Source organism: Podarcis filfolensis (assembly GCF_964270895.1).
Source record: "Podarcis filfolensis genome assembly, chromosome: 3".
Classification (NCBI taxonomy): domain Eukaryota; kingdom Metazoa; phylum Chordata; class Lepidosauria; order Squamata; family Lacertidae; genus Podarcis; species Podarcis filfolensis.
In genome coordinates this window covers 11,224,061-11,243,739 of record NC_139606.1, presented here as the reverse complement: position 1 = coordinate 11,243,739, position 19,679 = coordinate 11,224,061, and the positions used below count along the sequence as shown (strand labels likewise).

The 19,679-nt window shown below is 44.1% G+C and overlaps 1 protein-coding gene across 1 annotated transcript in view; it reads left to right on the top strand.

The window, feature by feature from the left end:
• LOC310759499 (uncharacterized protein) overlaps positions 1 to 19,679 on the top strand; it is a 402,944-nt gene that overhangs the window by 336,813 nt on the left and 46,452 nt on the right. The gene's annotated exons all lie outside the window — the stretch shown is intronic.

The following is a 19,679-nucleotide window of genomic DNA, read 5'->3' as shown; positions in this document are numbered from 1 at the left end:
GCCATGCCCCCGGGATGTGCACCACGCCCCCGGGATGCACACCAGCCACGCCCCCGCCTCCTCTCCGTCCCCGGTGCCAGAGCATGAAGCTCCGCCACTGTCTTTTGGATATGGGAGTTCTTATGAGCTTGTAACGTTATAGTTGTATATCTTACGTGATCATAATATTATATGTAATCAGAATACCCCCAAATGTTTGTGGTGGTGAGATGTGCCTGACGTTCAGGAGGAGAAGGTGCTCTTTAACTTCCCACTGTGTGTATGGGACTGATCTGGGGGACAGGTATTCCTTCGATTTCTAATAATCTTTTTGCTTTTGGGATGGGCTCGCAAGTAGAACACATAAAGGACCATGAATCAGTCCCCACCATCTCTAGGAAAGAGTCCAGTCTGAAACTCTCGTTATCTGCTTCCTGTCTTTTTTATTCTTAAAAAAAAAGTTTTTATTGGGGGTGTTTGTGTTACAAAGCAAACAGGGAACGGGTACATCTATTGTCTTCATTTTCAGTTCATGGTTTTCCACAACTTTTTCACAGCTCGTTTACATTTGGTGAGAGACATTTTGCAGCTGGGGGAAAGGGGAAGGGAGAGAGAGATGGGGATATTGTTTTTTGGTTCTGTTGCCTATTCTTAACGTATGGAGTGCTGTTGTGTCAGCACCATATGGGTAGGTCCTTTGTTTGTGTATTTATTCATTTTTTCGGTATTGCGAGAGGTTAGGGGTTCCCAAGCTTGGTTGGTTGTGTTTAGTTGATTGCAGCGCAGTGGCGTAGCGTGGGGGGTGCAGGGGGGGCCGGCCGCACCGGGCGCAACATCTGGGGGTTAGGGTTAGGGGGCGCAAATCCACGGGTTAGGGGGCGCAAATTACTTGCCTTGCCCCGGGTGCTGACAACCCACGCTATGCCACTGTTGCAGTGTGACTTATTTGTGTGAGGGAGGCAGGCTAGGTTGTTGGGTCAGCTTAGCCATATTGATTCGTATGTTGTTGGAGAGGACCGGCCATTGTCCTGTTGTTGTGTGTATGTAATAAAGGGGAACCTGTTATGTACTGAGTTGAATAGGATTCAGAATGCAGCAGTCTGATTGGTCCTAGAACAATAGGATTCAGAATGCAGCAGTCTGAATGGTCCACAGGAGCCACCCAATCCAGCTCCAGGTGGAAGTGAATCCGCGACCTGATTGGCCTACAGGAGAATCCCGGAATTAGCCAATCACGTGGGGCCCATTGTGTAAATAATGTATATAAAGCAGACATTCTGGGGGAACTTCCATTCCTCCTCACCACTATGAGCTGAATAAAGAGCATGAAATCCACTCTCGACTCTGAGTATATTTCAGAACCATACTGGGGTGAAGGCATCCTTCGTAGCTTGTCCCTGTGCTAGTTGGGTTTGTTGGTTAACTTTTCTAGTAGGGCAGTTCATACCTGCTTCCTGTCACAAAAACAAGAAGAGCCTGCAGGATCAGGCCAGTGGTCTATGTAATCGAGCATCCTGTTCTCAGAGTGGCCAACAGAGTGGTCAACCAGATGCCCCTGTCCACTTTCGCCTTTGGCCTGCCCATTGCTAGCAAATGTCCTCTGGAAAGTTGCTCAGGAGGAAATGATGCCCTCAGTCTGATGTCACAGGGCATGGAAATAAGCCTAGGCATCCACATGCCAGAGCTATAAGGCAGTTCTCACCTACAACATCTCACTGCCTGAGGCTGAGCGACAAATGCCCCTCCCCCTCCCCAAGATCCAAGGCAAAGGTTCTAGTACCCCAAACTAAAGGTAAAGGGACCCCTGACCATTAGGTCCAGTCGCGGACGACTCTGGGGTTGCGGCGCTCATCTCGCTTTATTGGCTGAGGGAGCCGGCGCACAGCTTCCGGGTCATGTGGCCAGCATGACTAAGCCGCTTTCTGGTGAACCAGAGGGGCACACGGAAACACCATTTACCTTCCCGCTGGAGCAGTACCTATTTATCTACTTGCACTTTGATGTGCTTTCGAACTGCTAGGTTGCACTTTGATGTGCTTTTTCGAACTGCTAGGTTGGCAGGAGCTGAGACAGAGCAACAGGAGCTAGACCCCATTGGGGATTCGAACCGCCAACCTTCTGATCGGCAAGCCCTAGGCTCTGTGGTTTAGACCACAGTGCCACCCGCGCAGTGGCATAGCGTGGGGGGTGCAGGGGGGCCAGCCGCACCGGGCGCAACATCTGGGGGTTAGGGTTAGGGGGCGCAAATCCACGGGTTAGGGGGTGCAAATCCACGGGTTAGGGGGCGCAAATTACTTGCCTTGCCCCGAGTGCTGACAACCCACCCTACGCCACTGCACCCGCGTCCCCTTAGTCAGTTTAATTTGGCACCTGAGGCAGAAGAGCTCACAAGAATCTCCTTTCCACCTCCCTCCTCTGGCAGTAAAAATGCTGCCATCGTAATTTTAAATAACTATCAGCTTGTCCTTTGATAATACTGTCGAATTGCCACCTAAGGCAGCCACCTCATTTTGCCTCAGGTTAGGACCGGCCCTGTACACAGGTACAGTGGTACCTTGGGTTAAGTACTTAATTCGTTCTGGAGGTCCGTTCTTAACCTGAAACTGTTCTTAACCTGAAGCACCACTTTAGCTAATGGGGCCTCCTGCTGCTGCCGCGCCGCCGGAGCATGATTTCTGTTCTCATCCTGAAGCAAAGTTCTTAACCCGAGGTACTATTTCTGGGTTAGTGGAGTCTGTAACCTGAAGCGTATGTAACCTGAAGCGTATGTAACCCAAGGTACCACTGTACTTGTAGCAGATCTTATTCATAGCCTGCCTTGGTTATCACTTGCAGCGGCAGCAATCGGTCCCTCCCTGCCTCCCGGGTGGGAAGAGGTACTGTAGTGTCACATTTGATCTGTTTTTCATGGAATATCATCTGAAATTTTCAGCAGCCAAAAAATAAAAATTATAAATTGTTGAGATTTAAATCATATCATTGATCCTTCAATTTTTGCCATTGTTGACATGTTGACGTAAAGCAACAAGGAGGCTAATGAAGCTACTACGCACATTGTCTTAAGACCTGCATATTTCAGTAGGGAAACTGGATAGCTTTTTGCAATTAAAATAAAGGCAAGCATGACGTTCTGCTTAAGCAGATTGTCTGTATGAAGGCTTTATTGTAGCTGCAGATTTAGAGCCTATGAAAAGGTTTTCTGTGCTCGCTGCAGGATGAAGGACATTGCATCAGCAGGCATTCTTGTTCCTGAACACCTATTTGCCAACTTCCCTTTGTGAATGGGCACTTGCAAACTTAGAAGTCTGCGCTTGTGTTTGCACTCCTCATTCTTGTTTATACCTAGACCAGATTCTTAAGGGAGAAGAAGTAGACAGGGTTGCACAAAACACCCCAGTGATAAGCCAACTATGCACAGGTTTTATTCCATATCACGGCTGATGAAGTGTACATGTCAGCAATAGAGTGCCTTTTTAGGCACTGATTTATGAGCTTTATTTCGCTGGTATCTAAATTTCTGAACAGCTCTTCCTGGACCATCTTATTCACTTGCATTCCTTTAAATCATCCGGGTTTTCTTCACTGCCAAGTTGTCTTCTATGCCACTAGCATGCAATAACGCTTTGGAGTTAAAATAAGGAATGTCTCTTGTTATGTTAAAGACACTTTTTTATGCTGCTTTAACTTAATGTCTGGGATGCGGGTGGTGCTGTGGGTTAAACCACAGAGCCTAGGACTTGCCGATCAGAAGGTCGGCGGTTCGAATCCCCGCGACAGGGTGAGCTCCTGTTGCTCGGTCCCTGCTCCTGCCAACCTAGCAGTTCGAAAGCACGTCAAAGTGCAAGTAGATAAATAGGTACCGCTCCGGCGGGAAGGTAAACGGCGTTTCCATGCGCTGCTCTGGTTCGCCAGAAGCGGCTTAGTCATGCTGGCCACATGACCTGGAAGCTGTATGCCGGCTCCCTCGGCCAATAAAGCGAGATGAGCACCGCAACCCCAGAGTCGTCCGCGACTGGACCTAATGGTCAGGGGTCCCTTTACCTTTACCTAACTTAATGTCTATTTATGGAGTCATGACTCTGTATTTGAGTTACCACTGAGGGATATCTCTCCATTCAACTGAATTATTCCCTTGCTTCTTTAGCACTGTCTCTTCGAGGTTCTCCACACTAGGAGTGGAAGAATCTGTCCATTTCAGTTCTCTACTTCTCTTGTTTCCAAACTTAAATTGCATATACCCATGAATGCTTATAGACTTTGCATGGACAAGTATGACAGTTGGAATGCATTTATACAAAATATAGTAGGTTTAAAATTAACACATATGTAACTGGATAATAAAAATACACATACATTAGATAAATACATATGGATTGCAATTGTTAACTCTTGTAATGATATAGTATAGCCCTTTTTACTTTTTATTTTATGTTATTCAATTAAACTGTTATTAAAATAGTAATGTTTCCATCCTTAAATTTACTTCTCTACATTTCTGCAGCAACTGGAGATTTTTTTAAAAAAACAACCAAAAATATTTATCATTTTAGTATGAATATCTCCTAATAAGCAAACCTTTGTGTGCAGTTTTGAATAATGTGTACCTTTCTGCAAGCGATTTCTCAGGTGTTTCTTGCAATACAATGATCTTGTTTGCCATTAGCTGTGCCGTCAAAGCTTTTTCTGATGTTATTGGGGTTGCTTTGTGGATTTTTATTGTACTGTATTTTTAACCTATGCTCTTAAAGATGTTGTAAGTCGCTTGGAGACCTTTTTCTGTTCAGCAAGCAGCTAAATTTTTTTAATATTATTACTATTATTAAATGCTTTTGTATTGATTCTAGATAAATCTGAATTTTTCTGGGGGGGGGGGAATCTGCACAAGTGAGAAATAGATATTGCAAGGGTGGTTTTTTTGGGGGGAGGGATCTCTGACCTTTTCACATCCTTTTTCGCAACTGTCTCCAGCCTGTCCCTGACCTTCCACAGGTCCGAGGAGATTTCCGGCAAACATGTGCATTTAAAGCATAATAGCTTCCAAATATTTCCCTTTGTGTCTCTTTCCCCCACCTGCTCAACAAAGACGTCAGGAGCCTGAATCGGGGTAAAACGGGGATTACTGGCTTGATGCCCAGGGTTTGCTAGATTCAGCCTTGCATGTGTTTTATGTAAGTGACCTCCTGCACCAAGAAAAGGCCTTCTCTCTATCCAAACTGTTCCGTCATGCTTGAACTTGCTTATGTGAAGTCATTTTTGTTTTGTTTTGTTTTTTTATTATTGTGTTTTATAAACAAGAATAACGTTATACAAATAAGTACAGTGGTACCTTGGGTTACAGATGCTTCAGGTTACATACGCTTCAGGTTACAGACTCCGCTAACCCAGAAATAGTACCTCGGGTTAAGAACTTTGCTTCAGGATGAGAACAGAAATTGCACGGTGGCAGCATGGCGGGAGTGGGAGGCCCCCTTAGCTAAAGTGGTACCTCAGGTTAAGAACAGTTTCAGGTTAAGAACGGACCTCCAGAACGAATTAAGTTCTTAACCCGAGGTACCACTGTATACCCAGTTTTCTCATGTCATTCGTATATCACAAAAATAGCATAATAAATGTGGAAAAATATGCACCACATATGTTTCATTATTAGTGGTCAGTGTATAAGTTCTTGGTTCATAAATTGGTTTGAACAATTGGGAAGAGGAAGAAGAAAAGGGGGGAGAGGGGAGTGGGGTTGGGTCAGGTGGTTATACTTCTATTATTCTACTTAGTGTATGTGTGGGGTTTTGTGTCAGCGTTACATGCATGGGTTCTTTTACTGTTGTATTTCCTTGGTGGTGAGAGAGGTTGGGGGTGGCCTAGGGTGTGGTTGGTTGTCTTTGGTTGGCTGTAATGAGAATTGTTTTTGTGTGCGAGCGGGGTGTGGGTGTGTATTTTTCAATTAGGTTAGCCAGATTGATTCATGTGCTGTTGGCGGATTCTTGTCGTTGTCTTGTTGAGCTGTGTATGTGATAAAGGGGAGCCATACCGGGGTGAAGGCATCTTCTATTTGTCCCTATGTCAGTTTCAGTTTATTGGTTAGTTTTTCTAAGAAGGCTGTTTCCCATACTATTTGATAAGTCACACTTAGACTTGAGTCACCTTCGAGCATCTGACTTGATGGGGTGCCTCACGAGCGCCCAATTGTGTTTGGTCGGCGTGGTCTGTTGGAAGCTGCTATGCCATCTGATGGTAGTCACCTCTTCCACTTAGTGAACATGGTTACAACTGAAGCTCAACTGAAGCTTCACTATATGGATATTCCACACTTCCTCTAAGGCAGCCTTTCTCAACCTTGGGTTCCCAGATGTTTTGGGCCTACAACTCCCATCATCCCTGACCACTGGTCCTATGAGCTAGGGATCATGGGAGTTGTAGGCCAAAAACATCTGGGGACCCAAGGTTAAGAACCACTGCAAGGAGCTCAAGGCAGTATATGTGAATGGGGTGTTGACAATTTCTCCTGTATTTTAAAATTATTGTTTTTATTACAATTTATTAAGGAGGTGGGGAACCTGCGGCCCACCAGATGTTGTTGGACTCCAACTCCCTCACCATCTTTAATTGGGGGGGAGGTGTTTCAACTACTTCTTCTTTTTAAAAATTATTTTATTTTGACAAAGTAATAATCATACATAAATAAGAATAAAAATGTGCACCCCACCACCGAGACTGTTCCATTGTAACTATCCAACCTCCCAAAATTTCAACACCTCTTGTGATGGTTTGACCCCTTTCCATTCTAACAGTACAAATTCTACAAACACCCTCCATATCTCCTCAAAATCATTTCTCCTCCATATTCCCCGTCTTACCTTAAAGGCACATTTTAATTTATCATTAATAGCTATTTCCCACACCTCTTTATAACATCCTTCCATTTTTTATTCTGCTTGCCCCTTCCACTTCTTAGCTATCATAATTCGTGCAGCTGTCAATAAGTTTGTGAGCAAGTTCTTCCTAGCCTGCGAACCTTCTACCCCCATTGTAAATTGATAATAATGCTACCCCTGGACTTTTGGTCAGCTTTAGCCCAGTGATTTCTGTTATCTCCTTAACCACCCTAACCCTCACCATCTTTGACCATTGACCATACTGGCTAAAGTTGATGAGAGTTGCAGAGTTGGAGTCCAGAAACATCTGGAAAGCCATAAGTTTATCCACTTCTTGATTTGTTTGATTTCTCTTACCTGCCCTTCACCACACTCCAATGATTAATGAGAAAAGGAATTGCATTCAAAAATTACCAGATAAGGGTAAAGGGACCGCTGACCATTAGGTCCAGTCGTGGCCGACTCTGGGGTTGCAGCGCTCATCTCGCTTTATTGGCCAAGAGAGCTGGCATAGAGAACTGAAGTAGAGAACTGAAATGGACAGATTCTTCCACTCCTAGTGTGGAGAACCTCGAAGAGACAGTGCTAAAGAAGCAAGGGAATAATTCAGTTGAATGGAGAGATATCCCTCAGTGGTAACTCAAATACAGAGTCATGACTCCATAAATAGACATTAAGTTAGGTAAAGGTAAAGGGACCCCTGACCATTAGGTCCAGTCATTGCCGACTCTGGGGTTGTGGTGCTCATCTCGCTTTATTGGCCGAGGGAGCCGGCATACAGCTTCCAGGTCATGTGGCCAGCATGACTAAGCCGCTTCTGGAGAACCAGAGCAGCGCATGGAAACGGCGTTTACCTTCCTGCCGGAGCGGTAACTATTTATCTACTTGCACTTTGACGTGCTTTCGAACTGCTAGGTTGGCAGGAGCAGGGACCGAGCAACAGGAGCTCACCCTGTCGCGGGGATTCGAACCGCCGACCTTCTGATCGGCAAGTCCTAGGCTCTGTGGTTTAACCCACAGCGCCACCCACGTCCAGGGAAGAATAAATTTCAGCAGAGTTCTCATGGGTGGGGAGCAGGTTTTCTGTACTTTCAGGTTGACTGTGGGATGCTTGGAAGCGCTCTTCCTTTCAGTTTCCAAATCATCTCTATGGCGATCACTCTGCAACCTTCCTGGGGGCTCACGTTTCTTGAAAACTTCATACCATCGTCAGCTGGGCTTTCCTGTAAGTGCAGGAAGCTGATGAGACTGTCTATTGCACACTTAACAACTGTTTGTTGTTATTTCTGCAAGTGAGGTCTTTTTTTAATTATTAAAGAAATCAGTGTGGAATTATTATTTTTTTAAATTACCAATAAAAAAGACCCCCACTTAAAAACATAGATCATACCCATCTCAGGCATTCAGTAGCTAGGCTCCCCACTTTCTCATGCCTCTAATAAAGCCCCAAGGAATATGTCACGATGTAATTTGTGGGCCTTTTTCCTATTAGGGTGGCTGCAGAATGCTGGAGGAATGTTTTCTGGAAAGAAAAGCGTAGAGGCACCACCCGTTGCCACCTCCTAGTGCTTCAGTGAGCTCAGCACCCACACTCTAAAGTGCCATGAGCTGAAAAACAGAAGCTGCTTTTGCAGCAGAGGAGATCTTTCAAGAAACTAGATGACCAGCTTTGGCAAAGCAATCATCAACACGGTTCAGTGGTGCTGGGTTGCCCCCAAGATTGAACGCATGTGATGTTGCATGCATAGTGCGCAACATCACAAATGTCTCCCGACACCATGCAAGTGATGCTGTGAGGACCAGTGTGGCCAGAAGAGCATCTTCCAGCAGAATTGAATCGAACCTTTGCATTGGACCTACGAGTCAGTTGCAGCTCCTCACTCACAGAAAACCCTCCAAGGTGTCCTATGATTTATCTAAATATCCACAGCCCCTTATTTGAGCCAATAGGTTACTGCAACCAACTTCTGATAAGTTTAGGTGTACAGTTTCATGTTTCAACTGCACTTTTTTTTTTTTGCCTTACTGAGTAATTGGGGCTGAGATTAGCCCATTGGTCTTCAGCTCTTGGGTTTTTGCCCTTTCTACTTTCCCCAAGGGTTCTTAAACGGTGGCAATGGAAAAGCAGTTGCAGCCGGTCTAGTGTAAAGTTGCTTCAACAGCCATGCAGCAATGTGAAAATTCCTCTTGCGTTACGGGCATGTTTTTGGTGCCATTTAAATAGCTAGAAAGTGCTGGCTGGCTGTAACGCTGAACTGGTCCTCTCAATGGCAAGGCCATATAGGATATTTTGTTGGAGCACCTACACTGGGTAATAGCAGAAAAGTGTAAATAGCATGCTTGGCAGATTTATGGAGTACCCGGGGTTAGGGGGTCAGGCCATTTGCTGTCATTCCAGGCCGTTTGGCAAATACTGGCGTGTGCTAGATGTGTATAATGAGTGCCTTCAAGCTGTGAAACTGCTGATCTATCCATATGAAACAGCTGGAAGTTGAGCAGATATAGGTATTTAGGCAGCACATTACATAAGCCACTTAAGCTGTTGCATTTAGTGTTTAAACAAATGCGCTTGCTTGCTCCTTGATTGCATTCTTGCGGGGTTGTCCACTAGAGCTGGACCAAACTCCCATTTATAATTCTTCTCTCTAGATTTTGAGGTTGAGTATTCACTGGATATTCGTTGTGTATCAATATAATCTATTGATCTTTGACATTAAATGGCATTTCATTTCAGCATTTGATAGATTACATGTTATTGGTAAGTAGTATTTGACAGTCAACAGGCCCATATTTCATATTTGACACATTCCAAAGTTATGAAGAACACTTTATTTTAAGCTTGTCACAAATTCCGTCGGCTATTAAGAGCTGTTTTGAAAATGCAGCCCTTGAGCTAAGATAGGCTCCCCATCCTTGGTGTAGGTGGCTAGCTAATTATCTCTTGTGTTGAATTTGCTCTTCAGTCTTCTCCACAGAGGAACCATCTGATGGATCAGTTAATCTTGACTAGGACTCTGTTCACATTTCCCTGTTCACATAGATTGTCTGATGTCAGGAGCTGGAGCCAGGGCTAGGTCACCAAAAAATGCAGGTGGCGCTGTGGTCTAAACCAGTGAGCCTCTTGGGCTTGCTGATCAGGAGGTTGGCGGTTCGAATCCGTGTGATGGGGTGAGCTCCTGTTGCTCTGTCCCAGCTCCTGCCAACCTAGCAGTTCAAAAGCACACCAGTGCAAGTAGATAACTAGGTACCACAGTGGCGGGAAGGTAAATGGCATTTCCGTACGCTCTGGTTTCATCTCGGTCCTCTGTGCTCCAGTAGAGGTTTAGTCCTGCTGGCCGCATGGCCTGGAAAACTGTCTGTGGACAAAGGCCAGCTCCCTCAGCCTGAAAGTGAGATGAGTGCTGTAACCTCATAGTCGCCTTTGACTGGACTTAACTGTCTAGGGGTCCTTTACCTTTATCTTTACCTTTTACCACCAATAAAACAACAAGGCACCTGATGTCAGTGGTTAACTCTTTATTCAAAGAAACAAAACAGCTCAGTCCTAGGGGTCGCAGCAACCCTTCTGGTTACCTGGTAGGTCTTTCCCCAATGAAAATAATAGTAACAATAATAATAATAATAATAATAATAATAATAATAATAATAACAATAACAATAATAATAAATTATTTCTACTCCGCCCATCTAGCTGAGTTTCCCCAGCCACTCTGGGCGGCTCCAATCAAGTGTTAAAAACAGTACAGCATTAAATATTAAAAACTTCCCTAAAAAGGGCTCCCTTCAGATGTCTTTTAAAGATAGGATAGCTGCTTATTTCCTTCACATCTGAAGGGAGGGTGTTCCACAGGGTGGGCACCACTACCGAGAAGGCCCTCTGTCTGGTTCCCTGTAACCTCACTTCTCACAATTAGGGAACCACCAGAAGGCCCTCAGCGCTGGATCTCAGTGTCCGAGCTGAACGATGGGGGTGGAGACGCTCCTTCAGGTATACAGGACCGGGGCCGTTTAGGGCTTTAAAGGTCAACGCTATCACTTTGAATTGTGCTCGGAAACAGTTGCAAGGACTGAAGGTCCCTGCCTTCCCACTGCTCTATAAAGCTCCTCCCCTTGTTCCTTCCCCAGCAGCCTGCGGCTTCATGGTCTTGCCTCTTGTTGCTCTGCAATCTTATGTTCTCTGTGTGTTCTGGGAGACCGGGGGGGGGGGGCGGGGAGCTGGTAGCAGTAGGAGGTGGAGACTCCCCGGATTCTTCAGCAGCCCATCTCCACTCATCTCACTACCAATGCCCTGGCTCTGAGTCTTCTTCCCCTGGGGGTTCCCTTGGGAGTTCCCCAGCGGGTGCCTTCCACCACTCTTCTGCATCCAGCCAGTCCATGACATCTGCTGTGGCTGAATGTATTATTTCCTAAAGGCTGGTGTTTGAGGCAGCCATTTTGAAACATTTGAACCTCCTGGCCCGTGCTTGGATGGAAGACTTTCTGAAATTCATGTGTATGCCACCTTGGGTTCCATTATGGAAGAAAGATGGGGTACAGAGTACAAAATCAGCGAAAGTAGAAAGTAGAAACAGTGGTATATTTTCATATATTTAGTCTGTTCCTTTTGATTTTGCTCTTGGTGCTTGTTGTGTTTGAAATCCAGACTATTTTGTTGGAATACTGAAACTATCCTGTTTTTTCTCATTTGAATTCATTGGTATGTTTGGCAACTTTTTAAAAAAGTTAAGTTAATGGATTATATCCTGCTAACTCAAGTCCATTGATTTCAGGGGACTTTAAAAAAAAAAAGTTTTTTGTTGACAACTTTTGAGATAAAATACAATAAGAATCAAACTAGTCTACAGACCAAGAATATTTTAATTTAAAAAAAGCAAAAGAAAAAGAAGAAAAAGAAGACCTGTAAGGCCCTTTACCATATTTATATCATATATATCCACATACAGAGAGGTCGATTGTACCACCTGGGAGCCAACTTCTTCTCCCAGTCTCTCACCCTGGGAGACTCAATGGACCTTCTCTCGATTTCATGTAGTCGGACGCAACCCCATGTTTGTTCTGATCAGCACTGGACATGGTGTACTTTAGAAAAGCAGCGTACAGTGGTACCTCGGGTTAAGTAGTTAATTCGTTCCGGAGGTCCGTTCTTAACCTGAAACTGTTCTTAACCTGAAGCACCGCTTTTGCTAATGGGGCCTCCTGCTGCCGCTGCGCTGCCAGAGCACGATTTCTGTTCTCATCCTGAAGCAAAGTTCTTAACCTGAAGCACTATTTCTGGGTTAGCGGAGTCTGTAACCTGAAGCACATGTAACCTGAGGTACCACTGTATAAATAAACTAAAGCTCAACTTATTTCAAGATGCATTGTGACTTGCAATTTCCACTGTTCGTATCTGTCGCAACAGCTTCGGAACTAAATACCACCTTTCATTGCTCCTTTAAGCAGCCAAATATACCATATGCTGTTGCATTCTACATCAGCGATGAATGAATTGCTTTTGCTGAAGTAGAATAAAAATGGCCTCTTTTGCTGCTGCTTCTGACGTCTAGGAAAATGGCTATTGCCAACATAGGTTGCACTACTGAGATTAAAATGTGGTTTGATTCTATACTGAAATCAATAACAAGGTTCCCATTTATATCAAATGAAGCAGTGTCTGAGCTAGAAATACTCACTCTGGCTCTTAGGTCTGTTAATATTTCAATGTTGGTATAAGCAACACCAGATGAAGACGTCAGGTTTCTGGATGTCCTCCAGATTCCACTAGTATTGGTATCGAGATGTGTCTAACGATCAGGAAGACATTTTTCTGTCTGAAATATGTGTGTTACATACAAGAGAGTAATGGAGTTGCCCCTGACACATTTTAAACGTGGTTCCCATTGATATGTGGTTCCCAGTGCATGTCTTGAGACCAGGTCATATGTTCTGTTTTTAAAGACTTGTCTACATTATCAGGTTTTTGTTTGTGAGACAGAGATGAGTACTTTCAGTGTTTGAGGAGAGAACTTCTGTAAAATCGTGACTGCTTTTGTGCACTCTGCAAGCAATTGTTTTGATGGAGCTATGATTTCTTGCCCAGCCTCTCCTTCCAGAATTGGATTAGTCATGTGCTTATTCTTATTAGACACAATTCCAAAGTTGCATTTGCTCCTAGCGAAACTGAATGGAGGTAGTTGGCACGGGGAACAATTAATATACCGGTAGTATATATATTCTGTTCATTTTTTGAGTGTCATGAAGGCTTTGTATTTGTCACAAGAGGTTCACAGGGATAACCCTCTTAAATTTGCACACCCTGTTATCTGATGCATAGCTTTTGCTACATGTTTAGTTCTTAGGACCTTGCCACAGTAATGTGAGGTGTTTTGTTTGTTTTACTGAGTATTCACTTTGCTCAGCTACTTTACCTAAACAAAAGAAAGCCCACATCTTTGCCTCTTCTTTTCTCAAGGTCCCCATCTGCCTCCAGCTTCTCTAAACTTGGGCAAGCGGGGGTCTAAATCGTTTGCTAACCACAGCAAACATTTTGTCAGAACTACAGGCTTTTGCAAATACACCATGTATTGACAAAGTTGATGGCTTAAAGGAACTTGAAGGAGCACAATCTTCTTGATATCTCAGATAGCCTGTTACCAGGAGACTTCATTTGTAAGCTGGAATCCTATGTAAAACTCTACGAATGCACTGAAATTGTGTTGAAATTTCTCCATTTCTTCCCCTATATACCTTAGGCTATATACCACTTCTCATTTGTGATTCATGACAATTGTAGCTGCAGACAGACGTTGACTCAGGAAGTCAACTTGTTCCACTTGAGACCAAGGGTGGGAGCTCATATAATGAAAAGCTATTCCATACCCTCCCACATAGAAAACTAGATGTCAGAGACTAGACTAGACTAGAACTCTTTTTCCTTGATGTCTAATGTTGGGGGTCTCTTTATTTTTCACTGCTTCGGGGAACTGTTCTCAAATTGTGAACTGGTCCCCCAAGATATCACTAAGTTGGTCAAATTCCAATTTGTAGTAGTTCTGGTACATACTGTCATCTTGACTACTAATCCTTCTTCATTATGTACCAATTGCAACTCTATCCTCTCAGCCTCCTCTTATAAGGCAAACAGTCCAAACCTTTGGGATTTCTGTTAGTAGGATAAATGGGCCATTCCTATAATTCTCTGATCCTGTTCCAGTACAAACTCATCCTCCTTGAATATGGATAACAAGGAAACATAAAATACCTGATGTTGCCTCACCATCACCTTATGCAAGAGCACTAACTCGTCCCTCCCCCTAAGTGTAAACATTTCCCCAAATGTGTCTAAGAATTAACCTTCTCCAGAGCTGTATTAGCAGTTCATAGTCTTTGTGTTCACATCCAGCACCCAGACATTTTTGTGTTGCCTTCTAGGAAATCAACTGTTCCCAATTGGTGACAAAACAAATCCTGGCATTTGTGTGTTTGCTTGGCAAGGTCTTCCCATTCATTCCATATAACTTTGGCAGTCCTTGTTTGTTCCTAACAAAGCTTGCTTAACACAATGTCTTCTACAAGTATTCTGTCCTCAAACCCATCATTCGTCTCTAACACTTGGGTGAAACTAAACACTGTCTGCTATCAGCCTCTTTGAGCAGGTGATAGTTTGAACAAAGTGTTCTTTTATCTCTTCATTTACCCATCTAAACCAAACCATAATGAGGTACTAAGTGTTTTACCACTGGTTTAAAGAGTCCAGTCCTGAGAGACGAGGCCAGCATGATTATACACAAAGTTTGGTATTTTGTTTGTACTGTGCAAATATGGAGAGAAAGGTATTTGGAAAACCCGCTTCAGTCTTAGAAAGTTTGGTACCTTGGGGCTGGTGAAACATCATGGAAGGTAAAAAATTGAATCCCACACTTACGGTAAATAACTCGGCAGCCATCATTTTATGAGCAAGTGCTAAACCCATCACCACATTGCTCATGTTTGGTTGCTATAAACACACTGTTCAGCCATTTTTCAGGCAACCTTCGTGAGTTTGACTTAGTACAGTTAACTCTTCTTGATGCGTTTTGAAGGGCTGGTTTACAGATTAGATAATTCTAAGATCTGCTGATTTCTGATTTCAAGTGAGGGGGGACAGCTTTGTTCGCTGAACCCACTTACGAATGGAAGTGCGGAACTCCCTCTCTCTGCTGCTTACCTGAATGAATCTAGACCACTAGAATCCAGACCACTAGATATTCCTGGTTTCTTACAAACACAAAGTGCTCTCTTGTTTTCTCACCACCACCACTACCTGACGTCTGAAGGTGCTTCCTATTTTATGACCATTGCAGATACTTAGTCTGTTATGTAATAACACATCCTGCTGGTTCCCTCCCACCCTGACTGGGTGACCCCACCCAGTTGGGCAGAAATAGCAACTCTAAATTTGCCAAGAAGAAGTGGTTGGTTTTGCACCTCTCCCTTTCTCCCCGAAAAGCTGTGCTTTACAAGGAGGGTGAGCTAGAACAGTGTTAATCCTGCAATATCTGAATGCAGACAGAGTCTCTCTCTCTCTCTCTCTCTCTCTCTCTCTCTCTCTCTCTCTCTCTCACCCCACTCTGTTCCAAACAACCAAGTGCCATTTAAGGGGGTGCAGCAAGTTAAAGGGATGCCCGGGTGTCATTAAATGAGGAATTCCACATGGCGGCAGGCTGAGAACGTGCTGGACGTTGATGCTAAAATGAAGTATCAATATCTTAGAAGCCAGCACACACTTGATGAAAGAGACATTCTAAATTATTTATTGTATGTCATACTTGAGGGTTTAATTTCCATATATATTGTGATACATAATTTAGGAGTGGGACAAATTACAGAGAGAGCTCCCGGGTCTGCACTCTCTCTCTCTCTTTCTCTCCTGAACCTTTGCAATTTCCTTTCTTTGGTTTAAGGGCATTGCTCACACCCTGGAGGGTGTTTTGCTTTTCACTGTGGATTCTTTGCTGCCGTGTTGTCTTTTCTCATGCGCATGCATCGCACACACAAACACGCTTTACTTTTCCAGGGCTGCAAATCTCTCCTGGCCTGAATCATTTAACAGCACATCCTGCCCGAGGTGTGTTACCGAAGCAAGGCTCAAGCAAGGGGATCAAATGTGCTTGCAAGAGGTTAGCCTTGCAGCCTTCACGTCTTGTTTGGCATTATCTAGGCAGCTGTCGGTGTGGACAGCTTGCTTTTCCTACCTCCAATTAAAGGCCTGCAGGCTACTGTGCCGTGCAAGAGGAGGATTGTTTTGGTACTACTTGTATCTTGCGGAAACATTTCCGTTTTTACAATTAACGTTTAATTTTCTGGAAGAATTTGCAATTTGAGGTTCAGTGTAACTCACTGCATGCAGGGAGCTTTCTACACAGGGAGAATTAAAAGCATGGTCTGCAAACACTTGCAACCTGTAGAAATGCAGGCAAAAAAAATTACCACTGCACTCTGTGTCCTGCATCAATTGGCTCTCCATGAGCAGGGCTGGCCGACCCATGAGGAAGCTGCCTCAGGCGGTGGAAGAAGCACATTCACATTTCATTTTCTAAATAATGATTTTTATTAAATCTTCCAAATTATTATGCAAAGCGTGTTCTCCCTGAAATGAGAGCACGTGTTGCGGTGGGGTCTGCCAAGCTAACCCTCTGTTGCCAGGCAGATAAAGTGAGATGGGCCTGGGGCAATGATTGGATGGCCGGGTTGCTGGGGCAAATTGCATGTTGCAATGTGGTGGGTGGGACCAAAGGCTTTAAATATTGGGGGCATCGGATCACCCGCCTGCCCGCCCTGAGTTCCGGTTGACCTTGCTATGCCTGTCATGGGGTCGTCTGCCATTGGGGCAGGGGCCTAGTAGGAATTTTGTCCATTTGGCTGATTGGCTGGTGCCATTTGGTTTTTGCCTACTACTTAGCAATTCGTCACAACTTGTAAGGTTGCGGTTAGGCATTGGTTATAAAAATTGGTGGAGGAGGGGTAAGGATAGGCTGGGCCTGCCCCTCCAATGGTGGTGTGGAAGGGAATTCCGTTAAAGGAATCCAGGGGCTTGCCACAATTTCGTCCAATCCCTGAAATGGGACCAGGGCCGGCAAGCCCTGGGGAGCAGGTTGGGTGAGCGGTGAGGGCCTGTCACTCAGCTCAACTGATCCCCAATATTGTTTACCCTTCACTGGCTTCCGAGAGAGTTCGGAAAGTCAGTTCTGTCCCCAGCGGGGGGACAGATAGTCTTAACCAATGCCTAAGCAACCACTCACAGATTATGTATTTTAATAAAGTTGTGGCCAAAATTATGCCAAAAACCTTAAACAAAAATTATGTGTGAATTGTGAATTATTTTGAGGGGTGACTTGGGGACCTCGACACGCAACTCCAATCATATATATCATTTTTTTTTTGTTACACATTTTTTCCTTGACTTCCCATCCCTCCTTCCCTGCTGGTTTTTTTTTTTAATTCCCCCATAATAACTGCATTACAACACATCTATATTTATTTTTTAAGCTCCCAAAGTCCATTCTTCCATTGCTTGTATCTCAAATCCTGCAAGTGATTTCATGTAAGAATGATAGTTCGATAGGTAATTCACAAATGACCTCCATTCTTCTGTGAAGATATTATCATTTTGTCCTCTTATTTTAGCAGTCAGATTAGCCATTTCTGAATAGTCCCTTCAATTTTATAAGCCATTCTCCCTCAGTTGGAGTCTTTTCGTCTTTCCATTTCTGTTCGTATAAAATTCTAGCTGCAGCACATTCACATTCTACCTCAGTCAGCAAAATGGGACACACCACCCCTATCAATACGCAATACATACAGAATGCAAACTTTTTGGTTTACCAGACTTCCAATTTTTTAATCCCAATCCCAGGTTTGCCTCGAGGAGCTTGCAAAACAGCTACCTTATACCATATCAGTTGGCCCTGGAGAATATGAACCACTCTCAATTTTACCCGTGGACTGCCATCTGTCCAGATTTTAATTTGCTCTGAACTAATTTTAAGATGTGTTTTAATAAACTGATTGCCTGTTTTTATGTTCTTATGTTTTTTGTATACTGTGTTAGTTTTATGATGTTAGCCGCCCTGAGCCCGGCTCCGGCCAGAGAGGGCGGGGTACAAATAAAAAAAATTACCACCACCATATTTTTCGCTCTATAAGACGCACCAGATGACAAGACGCACCTAATTTATGGAGGAGGAAAACAAGAAAAAAAATATTCTGAATCTCAGAAGCCAGAACAGCAAGAGGGACCGCTGCGCAGCGAAAGCAGTGATCCCTCTTGCTGTTCTGGCTTCTGGGATAGCTGCGCAGCCTGCATTTGCTCCATAAGACGTACACACATTTCCCCTTACTTTTTAGGAGGGAAAAAGTGAGTCTTATAGAGCAAAAAATACGGTATTATTATATCAGGCCAATGGTCCATTTAGCCCAGTCTTGTCAACAGGGACTGGCAGGGACTCTCCCATGTTTCAGACAGCAAGCCTTTCTCAGCCCTACCTGGAGGTGTCAGGGGTTGAACCTGGGACCTTTCACATGCAAACAAAACAAAACAGTGGTGGCTGGGGAAACCCAGCCAGATGGACAGAGTATAAATAATAAAATTATGATGATGATGATGATGATGATGATGATGATGATGACTACTACTGCTACTGATTTGGGACACGGGTGGCACTGTGGGTTAAACCACAGAGCCTAGGACTTGCCAATCAGAAGGTCGGCAGTTCAAATCCGTGCGACGGAGTGAGCTCCTGGTGCTCGGTCCCTGCTCCTGCCAACCTAGCAGTTCAAAAGCACGTCAAAGTGCAAGTAGATAAATAGGTACCGCTCTGGCGGGAAGGTAAACGGCGTTTCCGTGCACAGTTCTGGTTCACCAGAAGCGGCTTAGTCATGCTGGCCACATGACCTGGAAGCTGTACACCGGCTCCCTTGGCCAATAAAGCAAGATGAGCGTCGCAACCCCACGAGTGGACCTAATGGTCAGGGGTCCCTTTACCTTTACCTTTACTTTTATTACTGATTTACGGTCCTTTCTCCAATCAAATATCATGTTTGCTGTGTGCACTGTTTGTGCTGATGTTGGAAAGTGGTATAGCCAGATAAAAGGAAGGCAAAAATCCAAATTATTGCACTCACCTGACTCGAATGCATATGAATCCTATGACTAAATTAAAATTCCAAATTTGAGTCCTTCTGGCTTTTGTTACATACTGTAAGCCACAGTTCCATCGCTTGTGGTAATTCTCCAAGTTTTTCTGCTGACTGTAAGAGGACTCTCTCCAAAGTAAGAGTTTTATTAATCTCATCATTTTGTTATGGAGATTATAAAAGTGTTCTCCAGTGTACCGCAGCTTTATAACAAGCATGACATGAAAGGGAATGTTTTAGTACATTTTCACTTCTAGACTCTTAACAGGAAACGATTGAGGACTGGTTGAGCTCAATACAATCCTCTTTTTGTTGACTGCCGTAACCTATTATAATTTGTAAAGCTTCATCATCTTGGAAACCTTCCAGTACATATTTGACTCTACAATTCTGGCATGGCTAGCCTTTCAAATAACCTGGGATACTGGTTTCTATATAGCTCCCAGGGCAGACCGTATGTAATGCCATGTTCATTCTCCACTGCAACCCTTTTTGTAGAACTATTGACAGCCATTGCAGCCTTGCATTGATTTCTTATCCCTCTGTGCCTTTCTGCAATTCTGTAACTCTAGGTTGCCCAGGGATATTTCTTTGTGGACTGGTTCCTGAATTTAGTCTTCCTGCCTCTAGAGATGTTGCCAAACTTCATAATTACCACTTTGGAACATAAACTTGACA